This window comes from Dipteris shenzhenensis, chromosome 12 (assembly GCF_047967505.1).
Source record: "Dipteris shenzhenensis isolate YYH24624 ecotype China chromosome 12, Dip_SZ_1.0, whole genome shotgun sequence".
NCBI classification, from domain to species: Eukaryota; Viridiplantae; Streptophyta; class Polypodiopsida; order Gleicheniales; family Dipteridaceae; genus Dipteris; species Dipteris shenzhenensis.
In genome coordinates, this window is record NC_141607.1 from 3,631,062 (window position 1) to 3,652,497 (window position 21,436).

Consider the following 21,436-nt stretch of genomic DNA (forward strand, 5'->3'; position numbering starts at 1 on the left):
CCCCGAGATTTGGCAAAGCCAAAAATGGGAATTATAAATTTTTGAGAAATTGTGATGGAATTTTGTAATGGCATTTTGCATGCCACGTCTCCTTTACACACGTTGATGCGTCTGATTGGCTGTTTCATATGGGTATTTATGTTGTGCATGCATCGCATTCTAGTGCACATTCGATGGACGAATTCGCATTGAATGGAGGTTTAATTCATCTGGCGAATTATGAGAGACGATTTCCTCGTTTGTGACGTGCATGCAGTCGGGAATCGGAGTGCGAACAACGTTTCCAATGGTTCCAACATAGGGGATGCACATAAGGGATGACGCCATGTAGAGGATGCACGTAAGGGTATAGGTTGTCACTCTCTATTTCATTGTTCGTCTACTGCAGGAACATGAGAGTAGTCTTTGAAGGTCTATTGGTAGGGATGAATTCGTATGCAAATACACTATATGGAGCGTCCATTTTAATGTTTTGTCTTCTCTGAGTAAAGTTCAGTTTAGGATTCATTGTTTAGCATGAACTCCTGAGATTAGTATTCATTGTTTCTTTTGCTTTCATTTAATATGTACTATTACTAGTAAGTATATAGACTCTTTTTATTTTAGCATGGATTAACTGTGGTACACTGTTTATTATGAATTTGAGAGCGTTAAAATTATGTTTTCTGTTCTGTAGGATGTAAAACATGCAGGAAACGACTTAGATAGGCTGTTCATTTTTTGTTATAAAGAACTTGATTTATTTCACAGTAATTTAGGTCATAATGTTGTGAGCTATAATTAACTTAGAATGTGATATTTTTCATTGTCTTTGCATTATTTTAATATTACTATTTTTCTATTTTAATTTATCGTAATATTTTGCAGCCACAATAGCCATATCAGCATGCTCTTATGTGGAGAAAACATCATCCCCACCTAGTCCTAAAGCGAATGCATTTGTACTTGCATCCCCAAGTAGACCCCCTAAAGAGAATCTCTTGAAGAATTCTCCAATTAAGAAGACACCATGACGCTCGCTCAAGAATTGTTTCCAAGAGGTGGCTCAAGAGGTGTACGCCCAAGGTAATGACCATCTTATTTTAAAATATTACACTTAAAATGGCACCACGTGATTAGTTTTGTTTTTGTTTTGTTGTATTCAGTGAAAAAGCTTATACGAGAGAAATCGGAGTATGTAAATTTTAAGTCAACTATCACATCTCGTGTACAACATGCAAGCAAGCCTTCACACAAGAGTCGTTGTGTGGAGAAGAATCACCAACCCAAAAAAGGACCAACTGATGTGATCAACATAGATTCTGATTGAACATTCAATGGATTGAAATCTATGTTTATTATCTTCTCTTGGAACATATTATGTATTTTGTAGAAGACCTTATGTTTGAATTATTTTCAAGTTAAATAATATCGGTGTTGGAGTTTGTTTTGCAAAAAACATAAATTACATTGTTTGCAATTAGAAAGATGTTGATGTTGTTGCTATTTCTTGCAATTGTTAAGTAAAACTAGTTAATGAATACAAGTAATGTACAAATAGAAAACTCAATATCCATCATATGTAAGTTAAATTCTTGCAACTTACTTTGCTTATTCTTGCATTTGCAGCAACAGCAAGTAAGCAACTTGCATCCAAGGAAGAACATGATGAAGTAAATTCATACACTGCATTACCACACAATTTAGCATGTTCTACAAAAGCCATTGTGCCATCAAAAGAAAACTTTGTAGGGGGTGGTAATTCTTTAGTGTCTCTAGGAATTACACAACTATCAGATTGTGCCCCTATAGGTTTGTCTTTGAGGGGAAACTGCTTTGCAAATATGGTACTTACAAGGTCATCAATCCTAAGTACCCCACTTTCTTGAAAGGCGAATTAACCGACAAATTTTGTTCGCATACAATAACCTTGCTCAATCCATCTACATACATTGACCAATTTGTCAACTTCTTGCAAATTGGTGAATTTTATAGAATAGAGGGTGCAACTATTGTGACAAAAGGTCCAACTGAAGGGGGGACTTCTAAGTTTTCACTGCTTGTTGATGCAACAACTTGCATCATTAGAGGGGAGCCCTCTGAAGGTAACCTTCGTTTAGAGCCCGATCATAGCATTCACACATATGTGTGTTGGGTTGCAGAAAATATCAACTTTGGAAGATTATTGGTTTCCAATGTTATGGGGACACTTGCAATAGTTATTACCAAAGTTGCAAGTGATGAGGGTATGGCAGACCAAATCATAGTTGCAGATGGACCAAGAGATGAAGACAGAGCTGTTGTAAGTTAACTTTTCTATTGACATTTCTTTGCTTTTTGTTTTTTTGTTCATAACATGTTCTAAGAAAAACATGTAATCCTAAAGTTTGTTATACAGTTATCTTTTGTGAAGGAAAGAAAACCCACTCTTACTCAACTAGTCCAAGAGTTCAATCAAGAGGGAGTTGTCATGTACATCTTGAAGAATGTATTATTTTTAAAGGCAAAGGGAACAATTTGTGTCTTCGATTTCACCAACTTGGTGGAGGTTCCAGAAGGACCAACCAAAGACAATCTCAAGCAAGCTTTTGTTAGCCGAGTGGCTCGTCTTGGCTATGGAACACAGGTAACAACATTTGAATTTAAGTCCATTTGCTTAAAAAAAGTTGCTAATCTTGTCTTCTTTTTGCTTTAGGTCTTTGGTACACTTCACTTCACCAACATCAATGCCGATTTGCTGAAATACGTATGCAAGGTTTGTGGCAGAGTTCGTGTGAGCCAAGATCTTCTTCGACCCGATTGCTTCTCTTGCAAGAGTGCTCAAGCCATTGCCCAAATCCCTTCATTGACAGCAGAGATAGTTCAACGTGCTGGTGAACAAATTCATGTGCACATTCGTGGACCCTATGTAGACATTGTGTTATGCCTAGGAGTCCCTTTCTTGGAACTTTATGATCAAGATCTCATGATGGCTCAAAGCAATCTTAGAACTATCAACCCTACTAGAAGCTTACAATAGATAGTTCAGGCTTTATTATTGCTTTCGAAGCAAATGTATGATGTATCTCACTTTTTGAATGCATATCATCCACCCTTGTGTTATGTAACTTTTCAATTACTTGACATTACTTTACCATCTTCAAATTGAAATTCTAGTTTATCTTGGCTTACGTTTATTAGTGGAACAACATGAATAATTTTGAGTGTCTTGAACAAAAGTAGCTTAGGATAGATGAAGACTTTACATGTAATAAACCAATGAACACAAACACACTCACTTGCCTTCTCCAATTCTACCCTTCTCTAAGTTATGAACAATTACTAAGTACACTTTGTGAGAACATTTGCGTGAATTCTATATCAAGAAATACACCATGGCACAAGTTGAGTATGCAGAATAACGATGTAGTGTTAGCAAAGGAAAACATTCAAAAATTAATAGAAAACTCCGCCACTTCTCATGCACTCATCGTAGATATACTTGAACATTTTCATGCTATCTTTGGAACATCGTTCTCTTTGATATGCTATGATGGAATAAAATTGACAAAGAAAATTATTATAGGTAAGTCAAAACAAGCACTAACTAAAGCCTTACTTTTAGATGAGTCAATGGACATTTTTAGAGTAATTCCACTATGTCATCTCAAACAAAAGTGCACATACAATGTATGGATGGAAAAAGATGAAAACTTGTTGTGCTCTCTTATTCTACATAATCCGACACTGTGTGCAAAAGATATAGCATTGTTGTTTCATAGCAATGTTTTAGACATTAAATACTCCCTACAAGCAATTCTAAACAAAATATACAAAATGAGAAAAACTATGTTTCCAAACCCTACTACTACAATAGAACTACTAATTCCAACTCCAAGTATGCTTGCTCAAACTTATCGAAAACGAAAGCGGAATCGAACAACTCCACAAGAACAACATGCAATTAATGTTAAATTACACGGTGCAGCAGAACAAAAACTGAACAAAGAATAGAGAGTACATAGCACACTGGAGATGAACAAAATTTTCCTTCAATACTGATGTAGTACAGATGATGGCTTCATCCACCCGTGTGCTCCCACAGTCGAGCTTAGATGGCAATCTAGACAGAAACTAGGTGAAGAGCTACTAGCTGGAAGATCTGATTTGGTACAATGGACTAGGGAGGTCACCTCTTTATAGCTATGAGGGTGGTAGTCGGATCAACGTAGTCGATGGAACCAACCAGTCAACCTAGTCGGTGAAGCCAACCAATCAACCTAGTCGATGGAACCGACTAGTCGTCCATGGAATATTCAAGGGATATTCCCTATACCATCACCTTGGGGACTCTCGCCCTTGAACCCCCACCAAGGGGGCCGCTGGCCCCCCTTGAACCCCTGAGCTGGGGGCCAACTGGCCCCCAGGCCCCAGTAAGAATAAGGGGCTCCCACACAATCACCTTTCTACCATCAACAATCTCATTGATAAACCTCATCTGACATGCAAGTCAAGATCCATCCAGTGTCCCGGGCTCACACATGGCTTCTCCTCATATGGGGGCCTTACAACTTGAGCACCTTGGACCATTGGTGGTTACCAGGAGGGTGGGGCATTGAGCATATCTAACACCCCCCCCTCAATGTCCACCCATAGGTGAACTACCTTCTTGGCCCAATGCCGAGTCTCTGAAGATGACCCTGAAGTTGATCCTTCCCGAGTGCCTTGGTAAAGATATTTGCTCCATTTTTCTCTATTGGACAGTAGACCAATTCCACTATCCAAATCATGCACATAGTGATACTGAATCTCTATATGTTTTGTGCTCGCATGAAACACTGGATTTTTAGGAATGGCCATGCAACTTTTTTTTGTCACACCTCAACACAGTTACCTCATCCTCTTGCACTCCCATGAGCCATAAGATCCTCCTCAGCCACACTGCTTCACAAGTAGCAAAACATGCTGCCTTGTATTCAGCCTGGGTAGAAGAAAATGCCACTGTTGGTTGTTTCTTACTGATCCAAGAGAAGATACTTGAACCTAAAGAGAAACAATATCCAGAAACTGATTTCCTGGAATCCACATCTCCAACCCCCAATCTGAGTCACAATGACTAGCCAAGGAAGTGCCCGTACCATAAGTGATGCCATAATCAAGAGTGCCTTTCACATACTTGAGCACCTTCATCCTTGCATTCCAATGATTCTCTCGGGGCTTATTGGAGAACTTGCTCAAAATGCCAACAGCAAAACTGATGTCCGGTCTGGTGTTTCACAGATAGATGAGACTGCCGACCAGCTTCCTGTACCTCCCGATGTTTGCTGGTGGTGAGGCATCCTCCATAGACAGCCTCGCATTTACCTCCATAGGTGTAGCTATCTCCTTGCACGTGGACATACCAAATGCCTTCAAGATCTCCCTTGCATATTTCTATTAAGAGATGAAGATCTTGCCTGGCTCTTGCTAGGCTTCAATCCCCAAACAGTAGTGCATCAAGCCTAAGTCTGTCATCTCAAACTCTGTACTCAACGCCTTTCTAGTCTATTGGATCATGTCTTCATAAGGAGATCATCCACATATAGAACAATAATAGCAGATTTTCCACCTTTCCTGTACACATACAAGTTAGCATCTAAGGCACATCTTTTGAAGTTTAATTTATGAAAGAATTTGTCTATCCATTGGTACCATGCTCTCGGGGCCTGCTTCGTATAGAGCCTTCTTCAGCTTATATACCTTGTTCTCAGAATGGGGGGCCTCAAACCTAGGTGGCTGAGCCACGTACACCTCCTCCTTGAGGTCACCATTCAAGAATGCTGATTTAACATCCATTTGATAAATTGGCCACTTTTTATGAGCAGCCACTGATAGTATTGTGTGAATAGTGGTCATTCTGGTAGTCGGAGCGAAAGATTCCTAAAAATCAAACCCTTCAACTTGCGAAAATCCTTATGCAACCAATCTGGCTTTGTACTTTTTCAAAGTCCCATTGGCCTTGTACTTTACCTTCCAAACCACTTGGTGCCAATAACCTTTATGTTAGGTGGTCGATCTACCAGCTCCCAAGTTTCATTCTTCATGATGCTGTCATATTCTACTTGCATAGCGTTTTTCCAATCTCGGTCTGCAAGTCTTCCTCCAAACTCGCAGGCTCCTTTACTTCTGCAATAATCTCAGCCACCATTAAGGCCATATTGACAATGTGAGCATAAGCCCTCCTTTGCTCCTCGATTCTCTAAGACTGCCTTGGTCCATATGCATGCTGCTCAACAGACATAGGCATCTGGTTATCATGGTCGTAGAGTTGCCTTACCCATTGCGGCAATTGCTTTTCCAGTGGTGTAACAATAGGTTGGTGACTTATACCTTCATTATCTGATATTTTCTCCTCCTTTATAGCTCCTGGGACACGTCCATAGTGAATACCTCTTCACTTGATGATAAAGTGGAAGAGCTCTTCTCTACCTCCACTGCATGTGGCTGCTCCCTGAACACCACATCGCGGCTCGCTATGATCTTCTTTGCCTCTTGGTCATACAACTTATAGGCTTTCTTCTCATCATAATAGCCTAAGAAGATACATTTGGTGCTTTTTGGTTGTAGCTTGTTTCTCTCTTTGTCTGGTACATGTGCATAGCATTCACACCCAAACGTTCTAAAGTGGGAGACAGATGGCTTCTTACCGCAAAAAGCCTCATGTGGTGTTTTACCTTTGAGTGCCTTTGTATAGCTACGATTAAGGATGTAAACCGTAGTTTTGACAGCCTCAGCCCAAAAGTGGTTTGGTAGTCCATTACCTTTCAACATACACCTCCCCATCTCCACGATGGTCCACATTCGATGTTCAACAACCGAATTTTGTTGAGGCATATGTGGTGTCGTCGTTTGTTGCTTGATCCCTTTGCTCTTGCAAAAATCTCCAAACTTTGTAGAAACAAACTCATCACCACCATCCGATCTAATTTTCTTTACTTTTCTCCCTGTTTCATTTTCAACAAGTTGTAGCCATTCTTTCAATTTACCAAAAGCTTGAGCCTTTTCATCACGAAGAAAGTACACCCACATCTTCCTACTATAGTCGTCAACAATTAATAAAAAATAGGAAGATCCCCCGAAGGCATGTGTAGGCATCTTACTGCACAAGTCAACATGCAACTCTAGAGGAGCGTTTGCTCTGTTCTTGCTTTCTTGTGGGAATGCCTTTCTCTGTTGCTTGCCCATCATGCAAGCTTCACATGGTTCTTTGATTTTTGCTCTACTGTAGGTAAGTGAGCAACCATACCTTGCTTCTGCATCTCCTTCAGCACTACAAATCCGATGTGGAATCTCTCGTGCCAAAGTCTACTTGTTCCCACTCCAGCGGTGGCTGTAAGAGCACTTAGCTCATACAGGTTGTTCCTTCCTACTCATGTGCCAACAAGATTGCCAGCACTATCCAGAATTTTTGCTCCTATCTTGTAGAACCTCACCTCATGGTCAAGGTCAGTTATGGAAGCAACTAATAGCAAATTTCTCTTGATTTGTGGAACATACATCACATTAGATAGTTTCTTAACATCTCCATTTACAGAAACAAATGAAACCGTACCTGTACCCTCAATAGGGCATTTTGTGTTATTTCCAATTGTCATGATGATGGGTTCCTGTAGAGGCTGCATGGAACAATATAGACCCTTCTTGTAGGTCATGTGACAGGAGGCACCACTATCCAACACCCATGAATTAGTGGTTGATGCTTCTTGAACTGAGGAACACTCTTCCTCAATGGCCAGAAATAGATCCAACTCCGCTTCCGCTGTGTTAGTTGTCTCTTTCCCCTTATCTGTCTTCTTCAGGGTACCATTCTTTTCATCTGCTTTCTCGACCGGGCAATCTGCAATCACATGGCCCTTCTTCTTGTAGTAGAAGCATTCTCCCTGAAACTTTTTCTTGCTGCCCTTCTTCTTTTTGTCACCACTAGTAGAGGACTCACCTTTGGTAGAGGAACCACCTTTGCCTTTCCCAGTGTGGTAGAGAATGTAGCATCCCCATTGCCACCTCCATCTCGAGCTTTAAGCCTCAATTCCTCCTCCATAAGTAAAGCATAGAACTCCTCAAATGATAATGGTTGGGGTCTCACCTGACTGTTAAGCACTGTTACTAGTCCATCAAACCTTGGTGGGCATATCCGGAGACACCATTGAGCTAGCTCTTTGCTAGTCTTTTGTATCCTAGCACCATTTGGTCACACAGATTTTTGATTCGGGTTATGAACGCCTCTGCTGTCTCTCCTTCATCAAACTTCTTAGTTACAAGTTGATTCTCTAGGTTCTGGATCCTTGTCTGATTCTGCATCTCATACTGACTCTTCAATATGTTCTAGGCCACAGTTGCCTTAGATGTATGCTGAATCAAGGTCAAAACACTATCAGTAGTACTTGTAACCAGGGCACACAGAGCATCTGTGTTCCTGTGTTTCCAAGCTCATAGAAGGTCGGCATTAGGAGGTATTGTACTCCCCAGATTTGTTGGGTCGAGGATTCCTTGTGCTTCTGGGTAAGTCCCCAGTATTGTCTCCAGAAGCTCATATGAATCCAAAATAGCAATAATTTTAAACTTCCACAGCGTAGTTCGTACCATCTAGCTTGCCTTCAGTGAAGGTTGGTGGGCAAATCCTCAATTGGTGCAGTAGTAGGTGCTGAGAACTCGAGCCGCTTCCTGTTGCCATCACTCCGTATGTTGTTGAAGGCCTTGCCTCTCTTCTATTCTTTGATCCTTAGAGCCGCCTAAGCTCTGATACCATGTTAAATTACGTGGCGCAGCGGAACAAAAACTGAACAAAGAATAGAGAGTACACAGCAAACTGGAGATGAAAAAAATTTTCCTTCAATACTGATATAGTACAGATGATGACTCCATCAACCCGTACGCTCCCACAGTGGAGCTTAGATGGTGATCGAGACAGATACTAGGTGAAGAGCTACTAGCTAGAAGATATCTGTTGGAAGATCTGATTTGGTACAATGGATTGGGGAGGTCGCCTCTTTATAGCTATGAGGGCGGTAGTCGGATCAACCTAGTCAGTGGAACCAACCAGTCAACCTAGTCAGTGAAGCCGACCAGTCAACCTAGTCGGTGTAATCGACTAGTCGTCCATGGAATATTTAAGAAATATTCCCTATACTATTACCTCGGGGGCTGTCACCCTTAAACCCCCCAGCTGAGGGCCAAGTAGCCCCCAGGCCCTAGTAAGAATAAGGGGCTCCCACACAATCACCTTTCTACCATCAACGGTCTCATTGATAGACCTTATCTGACATGCAAGTTAGGATCCATCCGGTGTCTCGGGCTCACACATGCTTCTCCTCATATGGGGGCCTTACAACTTGAGCACCTTGGACCATTGGTGGTTACTAGGAAGGTGGGGCATTGAGCATATCTAACAATTATATTAGATACTCCTACCCATCCATGCATTTGTTGTGGATCATTAAAATTTAAATACACATTGTGTAAAGTAAAGGAAAAACATTATATTTTCTTGAAAAGCAATAGTATTAATATAAACAATTCTCCCACTTCAAATCTTTCTCTTTGTTCTATTTGCTATAAAGACATCAACAATAATAAATTACCATTGCTATATTCCAAAAACATGAAGATGTCTCCTAAAACAACATATACAACAAAACTTAATAATGTTGAAGCACGCCTAGTTTCTATTAGGATACCATTTGCTCAGATTCGAGAATTGGCATATGAGGGTCAATATGGCTTGCACAGTAGTGTCATTAATGTATTTGCAGACATCGATAGAGCACAACAAGTGTTGCCCAGATTCCTCGACGAAAACGATACAGTTGCAGTTGCAATCAAGTGAAAATTTTCATTTAAACACAACTACATGAGTGGCTTTGTTCGTCCTACATTCACAATGCTTGCTCTAAAAGAGAAAATTTTCATTTAAACACAACTACATGAGTGGCTTTGTTCGTCCTACATTCACAATGCTTGCTCTAAAAGAGCTATTGAAAAGCACTTTGTATATACAATACAATGTGCCCATAAATACTCTTTGGGAGAAACATGTAAAATCGTTCCAAGAAAAAGAATTTGAAAATGAAAAAAAACGACGAATACAATGAAATAATGGATGAAGAAATTGAAACTGATACTTTAGTTCATGGAATATACAGAAGTCAGCAAGTTGTTGATTTTGAAAACCAAACCATTGCAATTGCTCCTTCCAAAGGATACTCCCCTTTGAGTATCTTCAAAGACAAACATTGTGAAGAACTTGCATTTCCAAAATTGTTCTTTGATAGTCCTAGAAATTATGCTATTCCAGAATGTACTTCATACCAAGTGATTACTTGTTGGGAATTAACCAACATAGATCATCAATTTGCACTGTGCATAGAAAATCTTTTCTTCAAGACAATGAAAATACTAATCTGACAAGTACTATCATCATCTTGGGTTTGAATACGAAAGGCACAAACAAATGGAAGAACTCTACAAGTAAAAGATGCACTTTTGGATACAAACATTGAAAAACTATTGCAATCAAACATAGGATATCGAGACTTCTCTCATCTATGCACATCTTTTGATTACAAGTACTATGTGAAGAAGAATCTCTTTGCAATGTTATGCCAATTAGGGGCACCTTCATTCTTCATCACATTGTCCTCTGTCGAAAAGTTGTGGAAACCATTGGTAGAATCTTTGCAAATGCTGAGCGATCTCCCCGACGAAACGAACCATGTTAACTTGAAAATGCAGTTGAGCAAAATCCGATTGGAAGTGCAGATGCATGTGAAGGGATGGATTTGAGAATTTTGGTGCATGCAAGGTGATGGGTATGAGAATTTGCTCAGTCAATTTTGATGCATGCAAGAGTGCATATGCTCATATCTATCTTGACTTTGTACATATCTTGTGTTATTGTGCATACAAATATGACAACTGATTGAGGAGTATAATGTTTGCATCAAACTTTGTTGCATACAAGGGGATGGTTATGAGAATATGTTAAGTGGCTAAAAGTGCATATACTCTTATCCATGTTGTCACTCCACATACCTTTTATTGTAGTATCTTTTATTATATCAAATTTGCAAGTCTTCTCCACTCAATTTTTATATGTAGCATTATGTATTTCTCAATTGTCAAACTAGTTGTCATTCGGCTCTTTCCTATTGTCGTTTGTAGTATAAGTGTAGCTTAGGACCTTGGGTTGTATTTTGGTGAGAGACATAGGCTTAACTGTGGTAAGCAAACATAGTGCATGCATGTGTGAAAGGAACGTGCATCATCATGGTTGGGGTAATGAAGGCTTTCACCTTCATCAGGGGTTGAAGGGTTTAGGAGGAGTTTAAGGGTTAGAGGGAGGTTCAAGGTTTAGAAGGAGGTTCCAAGGTTTAGAGAGAGGTTCCAGAGTTTAGAAGAGGTTCCAGGGTTCGAAAGGGGTTTGAGGGTTAGAAGGAGGATCCAAAGTTCAGAGAGACATTCCAGAGTTTAAAAGAGGTTCCAGGGTTCAAAAGGGGTTTAAGGGTTAGAACAAGGATCCAAGGTTCAGGGTAGAGTACATGGTGGAGAAATTGTCTCCCTCATAAATCATGGTGGTCAAGGGTTGAGGGACTAAGGGTTTAGGGGGAGCATAGGAGTGGGAGAGGAAGAAGGTGTAAGTGCATGGGAGAGAAGGAGAGAGAGGAGGAGGAGGAGGAGGAGGAGGAGGAGGAGAGGGAGAGGATGGGTTGCAATGTTGGAGGAGAGGGGAGGAGGAGTTGTAAGGTTAGGACATGCTTTTAGATGTAGAGTGCAAGGAAGAATGGACAATTGGAGACAATTTCTTAGAATACCAAAGTAAAACTCAACACAATTCCCCAAAGAGTGTGGGCTTCATTCCAATTTATACAAGTTAGAGAGCTTCTGTCTCTACATGTAGGAATTGTAAGACATTCTCTCTACATGTAGAACTTGCATATAGAAGTTGCATGTAGGTGTTGCATATAGAACATGCATGTAGGAATCGTATGTAGAACATGCATGTAGGATTTGCATGTTGCATGTAGGAATCGGATGTAGAACATGCATGTAGGACTTGCATGTAGAACATGCATGTAGGAGTTGCCTGTTGCATGTAGGAATCGTATGTAGAACTTGCATGTAGAACATGCAAGTTGGATTCCTAAGAGGGATTATTCCTAGCCTTATGCAAGTACAAGTGGAGCTTTGCCGCTACTCTACACACACATTTTGTGCTACCTAAGTCCATGTTGGCACAGAGACAACATACTCCTGAATCCATTTTATTACCTGTCCTCAGGTTATGGCTTATTTTGATTTTGGGATGAACCTAGTGGTGGCTATTGAGCTTGTGGCATGCCAGTCGCTCCTGTTGTAATGCTTTTGCACCATACAATTTGTGGTCTATAGTCAGGAAGATTATCTCCTCTTGAGGAGAGGTAGACGGCTGTGAATTTTGGAGGGGATCTCGTTGTTAATGCTGCGGACTCTGTCATCGAATCTTCTTGGAAAGAGGTTTAGCAGGAGTCTCATTGCTAAGGCTGGCATTTCTTGCTATCTTGCATACATGTTGGATGTGATTGCACTTGTATCATTGAGCTTGTATAGATAAGTTTGTATGCAAGTGTGATATTTGTGCATTTAAGAGACGGTTGTGATGTTTGGCAGGGGTCTCGCTATTGTTGAGGCTGTAGAATCTTTTGTCGGTTCAACTTGAGTTTTGGCATAGCTTCTTGTCCTGCTTGTTGTGAATTCATTGCATGCTTTGAGAGTATGGAATGAAAGCATGGGATACTATTATTGATGCAATTTATTAGGTGCCTATGCAAAATTGTGTGAGTGCACGTGATTTGTTGATTAGGTAGCTGCCTATATGTGCAAAAACGTGCATATGCCAGTGAGTGTGCGTGCATATGCTAGTGAGTGTGCGTGTAACAATTAGTGCTAACTATTGAAGACTTGGGGTTCCCAAAACTTCATTTTTGTCGAGGATGGCTTGTGTGTTAAAGTAGTAGTGCTTTAGTCGACTCCCGTTTATGGTTGTGTTGAATTAGACTCCATCTAATTTTTCTAGCATCATAGCTCCAATGGGATTCATTTTTTGTACTCGGTTGGGTCATTGACCTAGATACTTGAGTTTTCCCTTGTATACTTAGACTAGGTCACCTTTCTTAATGTCTTTGGCTTTAAGGTTTCTATCAAACCATGCCTTTCTTTTGCGTTTTTCTATTGTCATGGCATGCTAGGCGACCAATCTGGTCTTTGTATGCTTCTCTAATTGATAGAGTATTTCTTTTAAGGATGCATGATCTCCCATGCGTTCATGTACTGTTATGCATAAACTTGGTATTACAAGTTCTAGTGGGACCACAGCTTTAAGGCCGTACACCAATTGAAAATGTGTATTCCCTGTACTAACCTTGAGTGTGATTCAGTATGCCCATAAGGCTACATTTAGTTTCTCTGCCCAATCATAATGCTATGGTTCTACTACCTTGGTGAGGATAATGCATAATATTTCGTTGGTGGATTCGATGTGCCCATTCCCTTGGGGGTAGTAGGGTGTGCTTTTTCTGTGGATTACCATAAAGCCATACGAGTTCTTAGATAACCTCATTGACAAAATACGTGCCTCTATCCGACAAAATTTCAATGGGGCATCCGAATAGGGTGATCACATTCTCGTATAAGAATCTTGCTATGCTTTTGGCATCAACCTTTCTAACTACTTTAGCTTCATCCCATTTGGTAAAGTAATTAGTGGCCATAATGGTGTAGCGTGCCTGTGTTCACTTCATTGCTACTGGGGATGGATGGGACCCACATAATCAATCCCCCATTCTTCAAATGGTTTTTATGCAGCAACTATGGTTAGGGGATTGAAGTCCTTGTGTTGTGGTTTAGTAGTCTGTTGGCATACATCACAGCTTTTGACATATTCATACACATCAAAGTGTTGGCCACCAGTATCCTGTGAGGAGGACTTTTCTTACTGTGGCTTCCCCTTGGAAGTGTCCTCCTGCAATGCCTTCATGGACTTCACTAAGGATTGGCATGATCTCATGAGGCATTACACATCTTAAAACCTGGTCCTTGCCCATCTTGTATAGCTGTCCTGCAATGAGTTGATAGGGTACAGCTTTTAAAATTAGTTTTCTGGCATCCAATGCTTTCATTTCAAGGGTGGTCTTCCTGCCATTAAGTACCTAATGATATATGCACACCAATCTGGAACAGCATCTGTTTAAAATAGTGTGGCATCTGGCAAGTCAGTGTCTACTCTAGTGGCTTCTTCTCCCGACTTGACATGAGACATGTGATTGGTAATGTAGTGTTGAGCACCTTTGTGGACCACTATTTTGAAGTTGAATTCTTGAAGCAAGAGGAGCCATTTGGTTATTCTTCCTGTTGTACATGGCTCGTACATGGACGGTTTACTAGATAAAGCAATGCTTGATGGTCGGTGTAGAAGACAAAATCATTTACCAATAGATAGTGTCAAAATTTTTTAACACTATACACCATTGCTAGGGCTTCTCTTTCATTGGTGGTATAGTTGATCTCTACATCATTGACTAGCAAAGTAGAATCGGTAGTCTTTCTTATGTTCACCAGGTTGGCAAAGCACACTCCCAATTGCATACTTGGATCCATCAGTATGAACATGAAAATCAATATCCACTATAAAATCTCAAAGGCTTGGTCACACTCTTCTATCCATAAAAATTCCACTAATAATTTATAAAGTGGTTTGGCTATCGTGGCATACCACAAGATAAATCTTCTATAATAGCTGGCATGTCCCATAAAGACTTGTACGCCTTTGGAATTTGTAGGAGGAGACAATTTCATGATGATTTTTTATTTTGTCCATGTCAGTTGGAATCCCATGTTGAGAAACGATGTGTCCCAAAACAACTCCGTGGGTGCCCATGAACTGGCATTTTGTTGGATTTAGGGAGATGTTATACTCCCCGCATTTGATTAGAACTGCTTCAAGACATTTGAAGTGGTCTTTTTTATTTGAGTGGATGCACAAATCATCCAAGAACACTTGTAGAAACTTATTTAGAAATGACTTGAAAGCTATGAACATGACTCTCTGGAATGTGGCCAGTGCATTACAAAGGCCGAATGGCATGACTCTATACGCAAATATACCCCATTCTGTTGCAAATGCTATTTTTGTTTAGTCTGCAAGAGCAATTTGTACTTGGTTATAGCCACTAAAGCCATCCAATAAGCTATATATCTCTGATCCAACCACCTTTTCCAACACTGTTTTTGTTAAGGGCTGGGGATAGTGATCCTTGATTGTGGCAGCATTCACATTCTTTAAGTTAACGCATATTCTTAGCTTCTTGTTGCATTTAGGCATGATGACGATGGGTGAAACCCAATCAGGGTGCTCTATCTCATATATGAATCTAGCATCTAAGAGATTTTCCAATTCGTCATAAACCATGGTGCCATATTTTGGATTTGTTTGATAAGGTCCACATACCTTAGGGTGGGCACCTTCGCTAATAGGTATCCTGTGTACTACCACTTCTGGTGAAATACCTTTCATTTCCTTGTATGACCATGCTATGCAGTCTTGGTATTCCATTAGGGGTGCTTTGAGCTTTGTTTCATCTTCTTGTGTAAGTTGTTTCCCAATGAATACCAAATTTTCTTCCTCCCCTTGATGCGTGATATTTATTGTGCGAGTCTGTCCAATGCTATCGATTTCTTGAACTTCAGATTCTCTTAGTGGTCTTGGCATTGCTATGGGGACAGTACCACTTATGCTTGAAATACTCTAGCCTCAGTCTCTAATGGTGTTGAACTAGCCTGACATGTGCTATGGATACTGGGTGGCATATTATTATTAACCAATTTTTTAGGCTCTTGTGGACTTTCTTCTTCTGAAGTTGCTTTATCGAGCTTCATCCACACATGTGGCTTATACTTTTAAAACTTCTTGCATTGGGAACTGTGGGGTAGCTTTTCCACTTGCAAAGTATTCCCAAGTAAGGGTTCATTGGATGTGCATACTCCTTTAAGTCCATCAGGGGACTATTCAAGAGGAGGTGGCTCAAATTTTGAGGGAGCTAGCTTGGTAAGATATAATTTGATGATCCAGTTGGGACTTGTTCAAACTCATTGAAGTGTTCGGCCTTGGCTTTGCAACAACGATATCCTCTAACTTTCTTGTGGGATCTTTTGCTTTTATTCAACTTTGGAGTTTTCAACCTTACGGGATCTTCTACTTTTATTCAACTTTGGAGTTTCAACTTTGGGAAGCTCGACCACCATTAGGGCATGCAGAATGGCTAAGTCATAGTCAAAGACTTGATCTTCAAATTGAGCATTCTCAGCCTTAATTTCAAGGTCCCAAGGAAAATCCGAGTCCTTATTGGAATGGATAGCATCTTCAAGTTCCCTGTTCCACCATAAAGAATGGCACCTCTACATCGATTGGTTCTTCATGTGTGAGGGGAGGATTTACATGCAAGACCTTAGCATCGATCTGCGAGAAGATGGGATGGTAGTTGTCAATGGTTGCCAATTCTTGGATCCAATTATTGACATTACTTTGTGTATTGCTCGCCGCTATGGCATATTGTTGTAGGGGGGCTGATTTGCTTGAGATCATTGTTGAAGAGGTTTCATCCAATGATTTAGGAACGATTGGTTTTAATGCTCCTGTCCCCACATTGACACTTATTGTGGTGTCGTGGTTTTGGATTGTCAGCCTATCAGTTCCCCAATCATGGAGGATTGATGCTTCACGCAACCAAGGACGTCCTAGTAGCAAGATTTGATAGGATTTCTTGGGGAGATCCAAGATTGTGAATTAAAGGGAAAAGTGGACTCCTGTGACTTTTGTTGACACCTCATTCTCTATTCCCAAGGGCTTTTCTTGTGAATCATCGGCAAGGCGTATGTTGAAATTAGCCTTTTGCATTGGTGGGAGACCCCATTCATCATAGAGCTCCTTGGATAGGACATTTATACCTGCTCCACCATCCACAATGGCTTGGACTTCATCATATGCCTTATGAATCAAAGGCACAATGATGTTGCATATGTCATCTCTCTCACCCATCCACACAGGGATATCTTGTATGTCTTCTATAGGTGGAGAGGGATTTGCTAGTTCAATCCATCCTTTGAAACTCTCCTAGAGATTGGGACAATTCTGTAAGAGGGTTCCAATGGAAATTGACACAGGGCAACTTAGAATGTTAGAAAGTGTGGCATCCTCAAGTTGGCATGGTGGTACATTATATTGTGGATTTTGTTGTTGGAATAGAGGCTCAAGTACAATGTCAATACTCGATGGGGCCAAGTCAGGGATTGGATCTTGTGCTTTCTTCTTAGCCTCAAGTTGAGCTTGTTCCTTTTGCACCCATCATTGAAGTGCTTGAAATTGAGCCTTCTCCACTTCTGCATTAGGGTATGGAGCTTCCTTTATTTGAGGCTCGGGAGCTGATGTGGATGAGCTTGGCTGCTCATTGCTTGGCAGAGGTCATCTTGATTGAATTGGAATATTAGGGCCCTTGGTGGCCTCTTTTTGCTAGCGTGTAATTACATTCACAAGTGGTGATATTATGCTTGCCGGCCCTAGACTTTGATGATCCACCCCAATAAGGATGTCAGGCTTAGCCTCAGTTTGTTGTGGGACCTTATTTTTCATGGGACAATCCATATAGGCATGGCCAATGCCACAATCTTTGTAGAGTGGTTGGAAAGTAGTGGGGCTACCACGATGAGGGCACTTTGTGATCCGATGATTCTCTCCACAATCGTAGCACTTGATTGGTGTTTGATATGTGTTGGGCCGAACTTGATTCGCATAGACTAGTATTAAACCTTTTGCTCCTTCCACATAGTACATTGGGTACTCAGTTTCATAGTCGAATGGCAAATCCACTTCCTCGACTTGAAGTTGTTGTATAGGAACTGCCGGAGGAGATGGATTTGGAGCTCTTAGATATGGTCGTGGATTTGAATTCTTGAGTAATTATGGGACTTGGGTCCCGATGGGAACAGGATTCAGCCTCGGAGCTAGGGGTGTTTATGCAAGTGTCGGTTGCCTATACACTAGGATGGGTGCCAATTGGTATTGTTGAGGTCGAGTAGGTTGTTGCGCATGTTGAAGATGCAACCATGGCCACCGACTATGCAGATATGGCACCACATCCGTGGTGGTGGATTTGCTTATGCAGTGATCCTAGATCTTAGGACCAGGCATTCATTTGCTATATGATTGGCCATGCAGTGTGGACACCATACATTTTCTCATCGTGGATAAGTCTGAGGTGGCGGTTGAGACATGTGAAGCTTTTGTTCCATGGCCTGCATCATTTCTTCTTTTAGCTTCATGGTCATGGGACTCTAAGCAATCTTCATTAGATGTTTCGGCAGTGGACTTGGATTTTTCCTTTTTAGAGTGCTTATCTCGTGCTGGCTCTTCCATCATCACTGCTGCTGTTGGTGTTAGAGTTAGTCATGCCATCCTTGATGTTAATGGATGCTGCATGAGCATTATGGAATGTTTCATAACTGCTAATCTTTTTCATGTCTTTGCGGATTTTCTTCTTTGGGCTTGTAATGAACCAAGCCGTGAGGTACTTAGCATCGAGGCATGGGTCACATTTGGCAATTAAGCATTTCATCTTGACCAAGTATGTGCGTACATCTTCTCGGTGACCTTGTTTGAGCTTGCTTAGTTAGAGAGCGGGATCATCTTGTAGTCTCTTGGTTTGTAAGCGCCTCTCTTTCTTTCACTAGGAGGTCTAGGTACCATTCTGAGGCTTCATCGGTTAAGGCCATGGGTAACCATGTGACCTTAGTTTCATTGGATTGATCTCCACTAGCTCGGCATGCAGCATCAAAATGCTAGAGGAATCAAGCTGGATCGCCCCTACCATTGTATTTGGGAAGTTTGAGTTTTCCCAGGGGACACCTGCCTTAATTGTTGTGAGGGTTAAAGAAAATTTTCCCCTCTGCTTTGAGTTCAAGGTCCCCATCATCGCGACAAGTGCTCGGCCATGTCGTGTCATGGAGTAGTCAAAGGGATTTGCTAAATTTCAGGGGGGTAATAAAATTTATGAGTGAATTAGTGCAAAAAGGGGCCCACACGGGGGCATGAATTAACAAGCACTAGGGATGCCAAAATGGTTGCAATGAGTTGGAAAAATACTATGTAGCGTGGTGTTTTTGTATGTGAAACCGTGGTTGAAACAGGATCCAGTTTGGCTGTGAAACAGGCGAGTTACAAAGGGTAAAAGTAGGTGGAAAATGTGGCCCTTTTTTGGGAGGGGTTTTCCTTAAGCCTAGTGTGAATGGACTTTAGTGGGAGGTAACTGAATAGGTAAACTAACTACAGTTAGTCTACAAATTGAAGGGCAGTTAGTCTAACCTAACCAGAATGTAACTAAACCCCCCTAGGTTATTCTAACCTAACTGTTAGCCTAACTAACTAAGGGAGAGTTAATTCTAACCTAACTTGATTCACTAACCTAGCCTAGTTAACTAACCTAACCTAGGTTAATTTTAGGGTTATTTTTTTTTTGGGGAAAAAAATGGGGGGGGGGAATGCTGGGTGACAGCAGCTCGAGGGGGGTGTCGTAGCTAGACACAGTGGCTTAGGGGGGGCTATGAGGGGATGGAGGTGGGAGTAGGGGGGGGGGGAGGGTGTGGAGAGGAGGGGAGGTAGGAGTCGAGGGGGTGTAGAGAGGAGAGGAGGTGGAAGGAGCCGGTGGAGCAAAGGCGACTAGAGGGAGGTCGATGGGCGCGAGCGCAGAGGAGCAGAGGTGCAAGTGCGGAGGTGAGTGGCGAGGCAGGCACGCCACCACTACGACTGCCTTTGTAGAGCAAGGGCCTTAGGCCCTTAGGATAGGAATTTAGGGAGGGGGGGTTAGGGGTAGGGGACGAGGTGGAGAGGGAGCAGGGGGGGTTGTGGGGTGGTGGAGCAGAGGGGGGAGTGGAGCGGGGGGGGAGTGGAGCGATGGAGGTAGAGGGGGGGGGAGGAGGTGGAGGGGATGGAGGGGGGGTGGAGAGGGGTGGTGGTCGTGGGGGTGGGTGGAGGGGGGGGGAGGCACGGAGGGGGAGAGGGGAGGGGGTGGTGGAGAAGGGGGGGGAAATGGAGGGGGGGGGGTGGGAGGGGGGAAGGAAGGGGGGGGTGATAGGGGGGGAGGGGGCTTGGTGGTGGTTGGGGGGGGAATGGAGGGGGGGGGGGGTGGAGAGGGGGGAAGGAGGTGGAGAGAGGGGGGGGTGGTGGTGGAAACTTGACAAACAAAAATTTAAAGGGAGGAGGAGATGGTCACCTGCAATGCTCTCCAAGTCTTTCTCGATGTAACAAGATGGTTGAGGGTGAATGGATGGTGGGTGGATGGCTAGGTTATCGCTCTGAGAAGGGCATTAAATAACTCACTGTGTGAGGATGGGACTAAGGTGGTGATCGATGGAGAGGGAGGAGGGTCTTCCGTAGGGCTTGGAATGGGGGAAGAGGATGGAGGCTACATGTGGAAGAAGAAGAATGAGGGGGTGGAGTGGGTTTTTATAGGAATGGGTGTAGGGTTAGGGTTAAACCCTAAACTCTTCCCGGGCCATAACTTTTCATGGTTAGCTCAGATCGCTCTTCTGTAAAAAGGTGAAATGTTTGAAATTGTGAGATCTATGTAGTGGTGTCCATTACCTAGCTTGATTTATTTTTCAAATGTCTGATTTAATAGAAATAAAGAAAATTTCTTAAGGTAGTAACCCAAGGTTGATGCTTGGGGTTGATATGTTTGGCTTGAGTTGGAAACTTTTTTCACTCTCCTTTCCTTTGAGTGTTATGTTCATGAAAGTTTGTAGTTGTGTGTTTTCTACACATACTTACGTATGTTTACTCATTACTTGAGATGCTAGTCTCTCCGGCGGCAGTGCCAAATGTTCGCTCTTTCCCACAACTTTTGCAGGAAGAGTAGGGTATTCTCAATATGCAGGTTTCTGAGGCTTTTTGTCACCTACATATATTTTGGTGGTGTTGTTTGTAGTATAAGTGTAGCTTAGGACCTTGGGTCATATTCCAGTGAGGGACGTAGGCTTAATTGTGGTAAGCAAACATAGTGCATGCATGTGTGAAAGGAATGTGCATCATCATGGTTGGGGTAATGAAGGCTTTCGCCTTCATTAGGGGTTGAAGGGTTTAGGAGGAGTTTAAGGGTTAGAGGGAGGTTCAGGATTTAGAAGGAGGTTTCAATGTTTAAAGAGAGGTTCCAGAGTTTAGAAGAGGTTCCAGGGTTCAGAAGGGGTTTAAGGGCTAGAAGGAGGATCCAAGGTTCATGGTAGAGTACATGGTGGAGAACTTGTCTCCCTCGTAGATCATGGAGGTTAAGGGTTGAGGGACTAAGGGTTTAGGGGGAGCATAGGAGTGGGAGAGGAAGAAGGTGTAAGATCATGGGGGGGAAGGAGAGAGAGGAGAAGGGAG